Source organism: Agelaius phoeniceus, chromosome 4, assembly GCF_051311805.1.
Source record: "Agelaius phoeniceus isolate bAgePho1 chromosome 4, bAgePho1.hap1, whole genome shotgun sequence".
In the NCBI taxonomy this organism is placed as follows: domain Eukaryota; kingdom Metazoa; phylum Chordata; class Aves; order Passeriformes; family Icteridae; genus Agelaius; species Agelaius phoeniceus.
The window spans coordinates 19,088,287-19,097,275 of record NC_135268.1 but is presented as its reverse complement, the minus strand read 5'-3'; the positions used below and the strand labels follow the sequence as shown (position 1 = coordinate 19,097,275).

The window sequence follows — 8,989 nt, the reverse complement described above, 5'->3', positions numbered from 1 at the left end:
CAGAGAAGGTGTGTGACTGCTGCAATTCATTATAATGCTGAAACTGCCATTGATCTTAATTGAGCAAAATTAATGGCCAAACCAATCAAATGTGACACAATAAAATCATAGAAAATAAGAAAAGGATATCATGCAACTGCTGTGCAGAGGAGCAACTAGGAACTCTAGACAGGAGTAAATAAGCTTGAACCCTCTGATGGAATGAATGTTTCTGCATAAGATGCACATTAAATTATGCTTCTCACAACCATCAGAAGCTTGAAGGCCTTCAGCCTTTTCAGGGACTAGGACAAGAATGGCCTCCTTATTAAAAAGCCAAGAACCTGAGCTGCAGTGGCACTTCTAAAGCAGCATCAGATTGTGGAGGCTTCAGGCCTCTTCCAAACACTCAGACCTTGAGTCATTTGACATCTTCTTCATGGCAGATGAGGATAAATACTATTAAGGTTCAAACTGTATCTCTTTCTTTGTGGCTTCTTACATGTAAGGTGACAGTCCCTCTCAGAGGAGCAGGAGCTCATGCTGGATGTTTTGGATCTGCCAGGAGCTCTTGAGTTTCTACAGCCTGATAGAAGGAAAACTCCCCTGTCCCATTCAGTAACTTTTTCTTTGCAGGGCTGATTGGTGTTTTTGTTCTTTGTGCAGTCACACGGGGCCATTCTCAAAAGCTCCCCGTCAAAGCCAAACAACACAAGCTCCCGTTTGTGTTTCCAGTTCCACATGTGCTTTAAATCACCCCTGGCAGTCACAGAGCTGACCCCTGTCTGCACCTTTCAGACACGGGTGAGGCATTGTTTGATGTCAGCTTTGCAGGCTCCTGCTCACTCATGCACGGGGGCTCTCTCTGCCCACGGCCAAGATTGGAGACAAATGCCTATTTCCTATCCAGTGATCCTAAGACAACCTAGAGTAGCAGGTATGTTTAAACCAGATTGGGGTTTTCCAGGGCTTTGGTGCTTTTGGACTCTTGCCTTGACACTGTTTCTGCCTTTGGTAACCGCTTTGTCCACTTCTCAAATGTGGGTTTTAATTGCGAATTTTTTTGCCTTTAGTAAGTAGGATATGGAAAAAGGAGGCAGAAACAGTAAAAATTAGGATGGAGTTAAAAATAGGATAAAGATGATTGTTTTGAAAGCATTATCTGGAAGAAAAGGAACTGTGAGGAATGAAAAATATGACTCAATCTGTATAACATTGTGTCCCATGTCAGGCTGGGCAGCTTCCAGAAATCCCTTCCAAAGTAACTTTTTAGTTGATGCTGTGTTTCATCATGTCATAGAGTTGTTGCATGGGCTTTATGGCAGCATGGATAGTACCCAGGCAAGATGACAAGGATTTCTTTTGCACAGTGTCTTTATATTCCACTCAATTGAAAAAAATAATTTTTTTTTCAACTTAACATTACTCATGAATTCTGTGAGTCTTCACAGAATTACAGGAGCAGTATCATATCACTGATGTGAAGGAGCTTCAGTTTCATGTTGAATGTCTGTTGCCCCATTTCCAGCATTTCTGAAAATAAATTATATCAATAAATTTTGAGGAACTAAGGCTTGGTATCAGATGTGGTAAGTTATAATCACTCAGCTTATTTTGATCATAATGAGAAAATTCACTGCTCCTCCTGTCACTGCTGCAAGGGATCAATTGTTCTGACAGATGTACACACTTAGGAAGTAGGAGGAATGAAAATGTTACTAACATTAATTAGTGATGACTGCATTTCACCATAGGTGGATCTAAAACAAGCAAATTCCTGAGCGGCTTATGCTGGACTGTCTTTTGCCTTAAAAAAAAAAAAAAAAAAGTCTTTTTTAGTCCCATGAAACACAGGATGATGCATTTGATTTATTATAGGAGAGCATTAAGTTTGTGACTGCTACTTGTATCAGAAACATTGTTTTGCTTTGGTATTCTTTTTAAATAATATTCCGTGTTAGGATCAGGTGATTGATGTGATTCCAGTTTAGTTTAACTTGTCAGATTCTGTAATGTAACCATAGGATAAGTGTAGGAGATGCATGACTGGCTCTGGCTGACTCAAAGCTGATGGTGCCAAGGGAATTTTATAATTGTCTACTAGAAAAAAGTGAATTTTCAAAAACATTACCCAAATTTTAGCTTGGCTCTTAAGCAAACCCATTTTACCTCTAAGCCAGTTACACGAATACACTCATTTCATTCCACCTCTACTATAATTGTTTAGGAGACATCCACAAATATACCAAATCTGTTTTACTGTTGTTTCACGCTAAAAATACCAAGTCTTCTGACAGAGAATTCCAAGTGTTAGGAAAGAATTTTATAGCATTTCTTCCAGCATTTTCTACCCCCAGTCTGGGATATGTGAGCAATAAGGCCTCTTGATTTTATCATTTATAGATTTGGCTCAGTCTTCTATGCAACTTCCGAGTTCATCTCTAAATTAAACAGTTGCAGTCTTTTTCTGCACAATAATCTATTGAGCATCTCTCACTTTGTCGATGGTTTCTCTTTTTTTTTTTATTTTTTCCTTTTTCCCTGCACTGTGGCAGGATGTGTCCCGTTTCTTTCCCCCACGGCAGCCTGCTTTATCTGCAGTCAATGGAGTGAAGTGTAGGGTTTTTCTGCCACCATTAGGGTGGGAGGCGTACCTGCAGCCGCTCACAAGCAAGGCTGGAGGGGGACTTAAAAAGGCAGAAGGACAGGGACTGAGGAAGCATTGTCTTCTTTGTGAATAGCTTTCACAATTTCGGAGCCAAAATAAAAGAGGCTACAGCCCTTTGCTCTTGCCCTGCAGTGCAGGATCAGGGCAAAAAAGCATCATTGCAGGTAAAGTAGCAGTGGGGAGGGTGAGTGAAAACTAAGATACCCACTTAAAATGAGTGAAAAAAATTACTAAGAGCACTATGTTTGCTCCTGTCTGAAACCAGAAAGTAGCACGAGGGCAGATTATCAGCTGAGATTCCTGATAAAGAAAGCACTTTGCTGGTACTATTTAGGAAGCACTGTATAGCTAATGTAAGTGTAATATCATATCTAATCCTGAACACAAACTGAGCTTCCCATCCTTGTAAATTACCTGCCAGAAATGGCCTACATTGCTCTCTGACATCTGAGTTCTTGGTTATTTCTGACATATAAGTAAGGCTTGATGCAAACTGAGAGACTCCTTTTTGTCACCCAAAATCTGTGCCATAATGAAACCATGAGATGTATTTCCAGGCTCCTGTTTTCACCACAGACCAAATCAGCACTCTTCAGAGTAAACCCATGCCTTCACAACTACCCTTACTATTTTGAGATGGTTTTAAAAAATTACCTTTTCTTTTATACAGATTACAACCAAACAGAGGGAGAAATGTCACTTTGTTGGAATTTATTTTTGTTAAATCTTTTTATATTTGTTTTCATTGCAATGAGGAATCTGTTTTCATTTTTTTTCCTTTTAGGCTTTAAATGCTACTAGCATTTTCCCAGAAATCAGTATAGATGGGTCTCAAGATTCAGAGATTTGTGATTATTAAAATATGAAGTAGTCAAACATTGTCAAATTTAAACTGTAAAAAAGGTATGTCTAAGAGTGCAGTGTCCATCCAGCCCTGTGTCCTGTTTTTTTCTAGGAGCAAAAAGAAATATTCTGTGAAAGAAAACACTGAGGTAGAGAATTAACATTAGGGTTGAGTCGTATGCCAGGCATATTTCTCCCACTGCTACTCTTGAAGAGGACTTGTAGCTCCCCTGTAATCTCCCTCCCTGGCAGTAGAAGGATCAGGCAGAGAAACCTGTGTCTTACTCATCTGCTTATTGATTATTGACAAGACACCTAACATAGCTCTGCCTCAGTTTGCCCACCTGAAAAATGGCAGTGATGATGCTTTGCCTTTGAAAAAACATTCTGGGGTCTGCAGTTAAGGGAAAAAAACCTATGGATACTTATGGCTGGAGCATTCTCCTTTGTTCCTTTGTCTCTTTGGCCACCTCTAGGAGTCTTGTGTCTGTATATTGCTACACATATGTCCTTGCCCAGAAGTGCTAAGTTTTTATGACAGGAAGAATGTTGGAGAATGTTACTGTCCTTTTGTAAGGGTTGTTTCCTTGCCCAAATATATCAATAATTGGCCATTTCTTGCAACCATTGTGATAAAACCCTTCTTAGACAATATATAGTGAACTAGGCCTATATGAAAACATAAGGATAATGGAAAATGTCTTTAAAGGCTTATCTTTCTTAGGTAATGGCAGGAAACTGATGCCAGTGAGAAATTTCTATAGTACTGCTTTATTCACTGAAATGAATCAAAATTCTCAGAATTATGCCTCTTTCAACAAAAAACAAAATAGCAGACATGATCAATTCCCTGTTGTGTTTTGGTTTGGTTTTTACTGATTTTGTGCATTTGTTTGGTTTTTTTTTGTTCGGTTTGTTCAGGGTTTTTTTTTTTTTTTTTCTTTTTCATTTTTAGGACTGAATTGTAAGGACAATATGGGAATACAGGCAAATCCTTATCATATCCAATAGTGTTGCACCTGCCAGCTAAACTGTACAGTCCCTTCCAACCCAAACCATTCTTTGGTTGCCAAATTTGACTCTAAAGCAATGCATGTGATGACATGGATGCTCAGGAGGCCTGGCTGTCTGGAAGGTTTCTCAGAGTGCAGAAAGGAAGCTGGGTAACCTCACTTGTAAAGATTTGTCATTGATTCAGAAGGCAACTTTTCGTTTTTTTCAATGGGATGATAAGGTAAGACCGCCTTGAGGTATGTAGAATTATTGGACTAGAAGTGGCTTAAAACTGCACAGTGAAAACATTTCCTTGAAACATTTATGAATTTGTTTTGTTCTTGTTCTGATGCTGAGGTTCTATGAGATCTTTAGAAGATGTTAGTGAAATTACAAGTAGTATTAATATGGAAGTGAGATGAACAGACAAGAACTAATATTTCTCCAGTGTGATAAATACTCCTATGTACCTGTATATAGTAGTACACAAATGACAATAGAGTGTTTTAATTTAGTATGAAGCTGAAAAGGTACCAGAGAGTGTCTCTGAGGGGATATAACCATTATCAAATTGATACCTTTAAAATGTGTGTATATTGTCTGCCAAGGACAGGATGCTGTGAATAAAGAAGGGATAACAAGCTGTTAGACCAGCTTTGTGAAACTGGGTCTTTGATCCCAGTAGTAAAGGACACCAATTTTACCTCTTCATCCTCTTCATGTTGCCCTTTGATTTTATTGAAAAATTTTAATAGAGCTAGTCAGAAACACTTAAGAAAAGAATCCTTGTGAATGGGGCCCTTCCAAAGAAGATGGTTAGCAGCTTGTGTTATGGGCTGCTTGTCTCCCACACTGCTCAGGAGAGATGGTTTGTTTCTGTAGCTCCCTCTTATGCCCATTTGTGTTGTGTACACAACAGGTGCAGCTGTGCCAACAAGGAGAACCTTATATTGTGATCAGAACCTGAAGTAGAAGATTTAATGAATTGAAGATTTTTAAGAAACTTTTTTCCTCCAGAAAAACAATTTTCATTGAACACCTTATTCTAGCTCTATCCACCAGGTAAGTAGCAGAACAGGGAGAAGCTGTTCTAAGCAAGGGAAAAAAAAAAAAAAGAAAGATGAAAGCTCCTAGCTGTCTCATCATAATTACTTCCCCATAAAATAGTAATAGACTACAGTATATAGAGTCTGCTTTCAAATTTCTTTCTTAGAGATACATATATTCTACTGTAGGAGCTATCCAGTTTTCGGGAATTGTTTCACTAAAAGGGAAGCATTTGGGACAGAATTTACCTTGTATGACATTTATCTTAGGACTTTCTGTGTTGCAGCTGTATTTAAAAATTGCTTAGAGTATGCATGAGTATCAGGATTAGAAAAATGCCAAAAAATATTTCTTCTTGTGACTAAATTAAAAAGTTTAAGATTGGTTTATAACTGAAGGAGAAACTCCGCAATAAATGAGGGGTGGAGCCACAATTTAAGAACAGAAATTTGAGATATTTCAAAATAAAATCTGATTTCTCAGATCCAGAGGAAACCATCCAATCAAAAACTCATTTACTTTACCTCATGTGTACTAGATGACTCCACATAGATTCCTGTCCTTTTGAGCCAGCAATGTCAGTAGCACATCTCAATCAACTTTAGGGTCACACTGTCACAGCTTCAAATTTTGCACGGAGCAGTATGGAGTGAAAAAGCAAATAAAAAAGTAAGAAAATGGGAATGCTTTTTTTCTTTTTTAACAGCCTCATGGATTTGTACAGTTTTGAGCAACTCTTCTAAAATCATCAGGCAAAATCATTAGCATTGCTTTGCCTCTCAAGTAACTGCAAAGTCTATCATCAAGCACATATGTGGAGTTTAGGCTGAATATAGTGAATAACATAACCTTATGTAATTTATGATTCTGTGAACACTCACTGCATGGAGGGACTTGTCTAGTTTTTGGGTTTAAAGGGAGATAGCCTACCAAACTATATAGATCATACTCTCCAGACCACATTAACAGTGTCATTCATAAACTGCAGCCATCTATCTGAAAGAATAATGAATTCCTAGGGGCCAAATTCAATACTGCAGAAACTCTGGGGTAGTAATGGCATTACATCAAGGTGAATTTTTCCCCATTGAGCTAAATATAGCTAATTGAAAAAGTTGTGAAATATTCATGAAAAACATGCATATTTAAATTTAAAAAAGCTTTCAAACAATTTCTGTTTACAACTTACTGCCTTTTCACTCTTCAACAGAAAATAAAAATCCATGAGACTAAAAATTCCATGAGACTGAATGCTGACTCTCATGGCTTTGTGTGCCTTTTTCCACCTTCTCCTGGAAACTACAATGAAGAAAGATAGAGAATGATGCACAGTCTGTCCATAGATAAGAAAATAGAAACAATCAAGCTTGCAGATAGCAACCTGCCAGATTCCAATATCCTTGGAAAAAAAACTTTGTCCAGCACAACTGCAGTTTTCCAGTGAGAACATTTTAGGCTTGTTAGATAGAAACTTTTAATTTTGAACTGCACATGCAGATACATCAGAGGGACTGTAATAGCTATACTCAACAACCAGGGGAATTTAAGAAAAAAAAAACCAACCCAAGACAAAAGAGAAAAAAAACACCAAAAAACCCTGAAAAAGCCCTCCAAACAAAAGCCCCAAGTACTAAAGAGAATTTTACTTCCTTAAATGTTGTTCCCACATTCTTGCAGCCATATTCCACATGTGTAAGGCACCATACCTCATTGCAAGTTCAAAATTGTTCAAGGAGAAGAATCCAAGGAGGTAGGGGCAGAGGGAGAGAGAAGCAACTGCCTGTGTTCTCCTTACCTTGTAAATATACAAACTCTCATGGTATTGCTTAACAATAGCTGTCTCTATATGTGGCCTAATTCAATCCTCTTAAAGGCCATGTGAATTGTGGAAGATGCAGCTTTTGCAGTGTAACTTGAGCTTTGGAACTGGAGGCAAGGCTTTTTTTTCTAAGTAGTTACTTGTCAAGAAGTCTCACAGAATAAAAACTATATAAGAGATTTTAATGGAGGACTTTTTTGGAGGAATGCCTATTTTGCAGAACCAGTTTCAGAGATGATGAATCTATTCTGTACAAACCACTAAATAATGGAGCAGGAGACCTGCCTTTTGTAAAGAAATTAGAGAGGGAGCCTAAAGGTGAGATAGCAGGAAGCTCAATATATTGTGTTTCATTTTCTCACTGTTCTGTTTCAAATTTCCATTGCAGTAGGTGCAGCTGAAGTGGAAAACTAAGTTAGAAGAAAAGAAGAGAAAATAAATGTCATCCATTTTGAGGAGATGCATCCTAAACTCCAGGAGAAAAATGGAAATAACTAAAAGCAAGTACTTGAGTATGTTCACAATAGAGAGATGATTTTTTATATAGAGTGTATGATAAAAATCAGCAATGCTTTAAACCATGAGAAAACAATCATGCTCTTCTCAGTATAACTAGTTTATCTACCATAAATCTCGATAAAATAACACTTGATTGAATAAATATGGAAAATATTGAGATAGGAACTATTCAGAGCAGAAGAATAGACAAAAATTGGAAAAGGACTTTCCAATAGTTGCTGCTTAGGTAAAGAAGTTTGCTTTTTTCAAAGCCACACATTTCCTTCTAATTGCAGTGAGCAATGAAGGTGACTTGCTGGGATCACGCTTGCCAGCCTTCTACAGGAGATATTCCTACTGAACTCCTATTTCAACTCTTAATTTGAAAGGGGTAGAAAAAGGAAAGTCAAGTGACCATGGCTACTAATGAAGCACCTTTCAAGATACCCAAACTCGCTGTGGGGATGAAGCACTATTGAATTTATGTACTTCTGCAGTCAGTGATCCTATGCAAGAAATTTTAACTATTTATGCCACTGGAGATGAAGTCACCATGATGCTTTCAAAAGGCTTTTTGTTTCTGACTGTTTGTTTTCAAAAGGCTTTTTGTTTCTGACTTTTGTTGGCCAGAGTAAATTTTGTAGAATGATAGAGGAGCAGAGACAATGTTTGATTCCCTATTTTTATTGCCTCATTATTTGCTGTTTAAGGCATACATTTATTGTCCTAAAGGGTTCTGTACAGCACAATGTAGATAACATTAGGAGTATTTTTCCATAATGAAAAAAAATGTTGGATGAACTGTATGGTGTCTGGAAGACAGAATGGATGGATTAACTGTGCTCAAAAGAGTGGTAAGTATAAGCTTATCATCTCAGCTCTTCTTGTAATCAACAGAGAAAGCACTAAAACCAGAGGTTGATTCATTCCCTTTCAACAGAGATGGGATGAATCACCATCTGGAGGGTTAATGCCTTTTTCTGTCTAAAGTTCTAAAGTTAAAGTTCAGGGAGGTAAATCCCAGCCTATCCAGATTATTTTAAATTACATAATAAATCTCTTAGATTTGTCCCTCAAAACATGGATTGAAATGACCTTGCACGCTGTGGTAAAAAGTTAGCCTTTACGTTTTGGTGAGCACT

The 8,989-nt window shown here is 37.7% G+C and overlaps 1 long non-coding RNA gene across 1 annotated transcript; it reads left to right on the top strand.

Moving 5' to 3' along the window:
• The first annotated feature begins 4,503 nt into the window (after positions 1-4,503).
• Positions 4,504-7,843, top strand: LOC143693823 (uncharacterized). Its single transcript, XR_013181803.1, has 3 exons — positions 4,504-4,724; positions 5,403-5,545; positions 7,738-7,843. It is a non-coding gene; the product is annotated as an uncharacterized LOC143693823 (long non-coding RNA).
• The last annotated feature ends 1,146 nt before the right edge of the window (positions 7,844-8,989 follow it).